Source organism: Onychomys torridus, chromosome 17, assembly GCF_903995425.1.
Source record: "Onychomys torridus chromosome 17, mOncTor1.1, whole genome shotgun sequence".
Classification (NCBI taxonomy): Eukaryota; Metazoa; Chordata; class Mammalia; order Rodentia; family Cricetidae; genus Onychomys; species Onychomys torridus.
The window spans coordinates 60,280,627-60,285,721 of record NC_050459.1 but is presented as its reverse complement, the minus strand read 5'-3'; the positions used below and the strand labels follow the sequence as shown (position 1 = coordinate 60,285,721).

The 5,095-nt window shown below is 38.7% G+C and overlaps 1 pseudogene; it reads right to left on the bottom strand.

Moving 5' to 3' along the window:
- Nucleotides 1-295: 295 nt before the first annotated feature.
- LOC118597781 lies at nt 296-3,964 on the bottom strand (annotated as a pseudogene).
- Between the last annotated feature and the right edge of the window lie 1,131 nt (nt 3,965-5,095).

The window sequence follows — 5,095 nt, the reverse complement described above, 5'->3', positions numbered from 1 at the left end:
TTGCTAGGCAAGCACTCTACCACTGAGCTAAATCCACAACCCGAATTTTCCTCTTTGCTTAATATAGACGCTGATTTGTTATTTGAAATGACATATCAGGAAAACTGGATGAAGCCAAAGAATGGATAACTCAGACATCGTCATGAAGACAGTTTGGGTAACCGAAGCACACTTGTTGTCAGCTGTTACGTCATCACCACAAACCCAGCCACAGAGGGAATCCTTTTCAGCTTTGCACCATATCACTCATTTGGAGAAAAGCTTGTTAGGGTCCTGAAACAATAAATGTAGATTGTCATTGAACATGAGGCCCATGTTTAAAAATTAGTCTTCCTATATCATCACAAGACATTATGTGTAGTTGTTCAGCTTTCTACAGCCCCACATTGGGTGCCAAATGTTGTTGGTTGTTTTTTTTTTTCTTCACTCTTTTGGGGGGCCTGCCACCCATCTCTCAAAAAACACACACACAGAGGCTTATTATTAATTATAAATGCCTAGCCTTAGCTTGGTCTATGACTAACTAGCTTTCCTTAACTTAAATTATCCTGTTTTTCTTTTACCTCTGGGCTTTTATTTTTCTCTTATTTCTGTAAATATTACTTTTACTCTTACTCTGTGGCTGCCTGGGTGTATGGCCTCTGATGTCCTCCTCCTTTTCTGGCTATTTTCCTCCCAGATTTCTCCTTCTATATATTCTCTGTGTCTGCTAACCCCACCTATCCTTTCTCCTACCTTGCAACTGGCTGTTCAGTTCTTTATTAAACCATCAAATGTTTTAGATGGGCAAAGGATCACAGCTTCTCCGAGTTAAATGCAACATCAACACAAGTAACACACCTTCAAATAATATTCTCCAACAATTATGTAGTCTGCTAATAATGTTCAACATTAAGAGGCTATAACTGATGATACAACTATTCTCTTGTGTATTTCAGCAAACAATAAACTTGCCAGTGATATGCCCATTGTGAAAAATGGATAAATTAAGTAGCTATGTGAAGGAACAGTATCTTCTGTGTCTCAGGATCTATTAACTAGTTACAGACACCAATACTATTCAGACACCACTGTAGAAAGCATCCTGCAATGTCCAGTGGCAGGCTTCCAGCATGACAATACCCTGTAGGTCTTCTTTCAAAAGCCTTGAGATCTTCCACTTGCTGCAGTGTGTCTGTGTCAGGTTACCCTTGCTGGTCACCACTATGGCCCTGTCTATGCCAGCCCTCAGGTCCTGGACACCAAGGTCTAGTATTGGTAATTGAGCTGTTCTGTTCCCTTTGTTAGTTCATAAGTGATTGGAAGAGAAATATGTCTGGTGAAGTACTTCTCATAGCACTGAAGGGCATGTGGAACATTAGAAAATCCTAGTCAATGTGTGAGTCAGTCCACTGAGTAAAGTGTGACCAAATGCCAGTTCATTTGACTTGAAGTTTTGCTAGCCTTGATTCTCTTTTTTCTTTTAGTTGATTTTCTAATTTGAAAAGTAATGTTTTATTGGGTATGTGGAAGTAGCTTAGTTGGCAGAGTGCTTACCAGCAAGTACAAAGCCTTAGGTATCATTCCCAGCACCACATAAACTAAGTATGGTGACATATACCTATAATTCCGGTACTCAGGAGGTAAAGGCAGGAGGATCAGGAGTTCAAGATCCTCCTCAGCTACTTGGTGAGTTTGAAATCGGCCTGAGCTACATGATAATTTTTCTCAACAAGAGAAAAAGTAGTATGTAGTTGGAGTTTTTCTGCCTGGCCTACAGTCAGGACATCTCTCTTACCCACCAGTCCCATAGTCCCTCAGACCCAACCAAGAAAGCACACAGAAACTTATATTGCTTACAAACTATATGTCCGTGGCAGGCTTCTTGTTATCTACTTTTTCTATCTTAAATTAACCCATTTCTGTTAGTCTATATTTTGTCACATGGCTTGTGGCTTACCAGTGTCTTTACATGTCACTTCTCATGGCAGCGGCTGGCAGTGTCTCCTCCCAGCCTTCCTGTTCCCAGCCTTCTTCTCCTCCTTGTCCCGCCTCCCCTAAATCTTGCCTGGCTACTGGCCTATCAGCACTTTATTTATTTTAACCAATCAGAGCAACACATTTGACATACAGAACATCCCATAGCACTTCCCCTTTTCTTCTTTTTTAAAAAGCAAGGTTTTAACTTTTATATAGTAAAATTTTAGATAATAAAACAATTATCAAGCAAGAATTAGTTACAATATTAAAGAAGATATCCTATCTATCTTATATTTGTGAGTCTAAGGTTTTGTATGTAACTTATCTTTTATCATAACTGAGGAAATTATAACTATCTAGTTTTCAACCATATCAAAGGCTTCAGAAGGATATAATATTACCTGAGAACCAGGAGAAGGATGTAAGCATTTTTCGGGAGTCTTGCAAGAGTAGACATTGACAGCTGGCAGCCTGGACAGTCACCTAATGTTCCTTTGTAAAGTTGGGGCATTTGTCTTCAGCCCACAGGGCTAGAGTCTCTTGGTCACTTTTCTCAGTGTCCTGTAGAATGTCTGACAGTTTCCTCTGCAAAGCAAGAACCTGAAGGACCATTTTGTCAAGCAAAGTTTAGTGGTCACCTTTCTATGGGTCCGTAGATCAAGCAGTCCAGGCAAGAACAGTTTCTTGCCCAAATGGCTATTTTTGTCAAGGTGAAGATAAACTCCATATGAAGTGTTTTCAATGCCCATTCTCCTCTCTGAAGTAAATTGGTGCTGCCAGGAGCAGACATGTCTCACTATCCAGAAAGTCTAAATTTTAAAAATATTTTAAATGCCATATTCTGTAGACCTTTGAAGTATTTGAAGATTACCTGTCTATCTGAAATATCGCTGTGTATACCTAGAAGATGTAACTAACATGGCTATGAGTATGATTATCATAGATGGCCAGTTATTAATCTATTTTTAATTATCCATTGCAATTTTAAGCGAGCTGTACAAACATAATACCTTAAACAAGAGTAGAAATATACCTACAGTATAACAAAATTAACTTTAAGTTTGTATCAATAGACTAAAATCTATACCAATGTAAAACATTTTAAATGAGTTGTTGCTCTTTAGAATTAAGTTCATTAATCTACCCTTTCATCCTATCATATCTATATCATATCCCCTTTTTATCTTTAGAAAGAGATTGCATTTATAATCAACCTGTTTTAAATAAAATAGTGGTTTTTCTCTGCCCCACACCAGAGGGCTCTTCTGATTTGGGACACAAGAATCTCTTAACCTTTTCTTTTAACAATGTGCTTGGGTTTAGAGAAGGAGTGAACCAATTCCATCTCCAAAGCCAGCTGGGAATTTGGGCGTAGTTTTTCTTTCTACTTCCTGCTGGAGGGGGGCGCTGTATCTTGTGGGGACACAAAGAAAATTTTAGGATTATGGACTAGTCCGTGAGGGTAAACCTCTGAGCCAGTTGCCTTGAAACCATTCTGGATGTTGGATCATCTGGGCCATGGTGTCATCAGAGACCTTTCAGGTGGTCTTGGCTGATCAAACCTTATGTATCTTAATCTGGAACAAATCCATAGCCTCTGGCTTTCTGTGGAAACAAAAGCAGAGACTCTTTTCTAAAGCAACATATCCTTATATCCAAATTTTGAAGTCTAGGCACCTTTAAAATTTACATATTTGTTTAACTCAACAGCTTTTACGATCAAATCTTTTTCTGCAGTTAAAAATCCCAAAGACAAGACAAACCAGATTCTCTGTGTAATATTCATCTTTGTAAGACTGAAACGCCCATGTAGCAGAGTAAAGTGCCACTTATACACTCCTCATTCCTGCCACATTGTAGGTCAGACGCACACGCCAGAAACCCTCCATAGTAGCTCAAACCGGCAGGCTGCCGCTAACTTGAGAGAGATAACTAGGAAGCTGTTTTTAGCTCCATTTTAGAATCTTTTTTCTCAGGTTTTAGGTGGAAACTCTTGCCAACCCATTGGGCGCCAGTAGTATGTTTTTTACTAAAACCAAAATTTCAAGCAGTACAAAAGCAAGTAGGAACAAACGAAAGTCTTTCTTTGACATGAGATTTCCAATCCCTACTAATTCCCTTGTGTTTCCTTCCACAAGTTCCATGCAAATAAAAGCAAAATATGAATGTAAATGTGTGTGCATAATCATCTTTCATCAATACATAAATTACTTTTTGCGGTAATGTCAGTGCCTTATAATTTTTCTTAATGATATATCTTAAAGGTAAGTTCATTGCACAAAGTCCCTTTTTCCTTTTTATAGCCTCATAAGTTTCCTTGTGTGACTGCACAATCATTTATTTAACCAGACATGTATTAATAATTCTTCGGGTCTTTTGGTAATTTAAGCCTTGCCAGAAGGAGCAGAGAGAAATTCTCTTAAATTATTGAACCAAAATCTGAATATTTATTATTTGATAAGTAAAGCCATGAGACAATACAATTTACATTTCCACCTGCTGTGCAGGAGACTCCAAGTATAGATATTCTCCCATGACTGAGTGTTACTGAAGTATTTAATATTTCCTAATCTAGCAAGTGAACAATGGTCTCTTGATTTTATATGACATGAATAATAACAAGCCAGTCTTTGAGCAGCAGACATTGTTCTGAGAGCATTGTGTGTACGAACCAATTGTTACACAGCAGCTCTGCACATTAAGATTATTCTTACACACAGGTCAGCTGTTTAAAGTGTATAATTATGCAGCTGTGGAAATGGCTTAGTGGATAAAGTGTTTGTCGTGTAGGTGTGATGACAGGAGCCTAGGTCTCCAGAGAATACATGCCATCAGGTAGGCATAATGGTTGCCTGTTATTCTGGGGCAGGAAGGTGGAGACAGAGTCTCCTTAGAACAAGATGACTGACTAGACTACATCATATCTGTGAGTTCTAGGTTCAACCAAGAAATGATGCCTCAGTGAATCAGATGGAGACTGGTCCAGGAAGATTCCCAATGTCAATCTTGGGCCTCCATAATCATGCACATACAGTTCACCCACACACATGTGTATAACCCACAAACAGGTTCCCCCTCCCATACACATAAAAGCAGATATTAAACTATATAATTATGGAGTTGGATATGGTGGGAC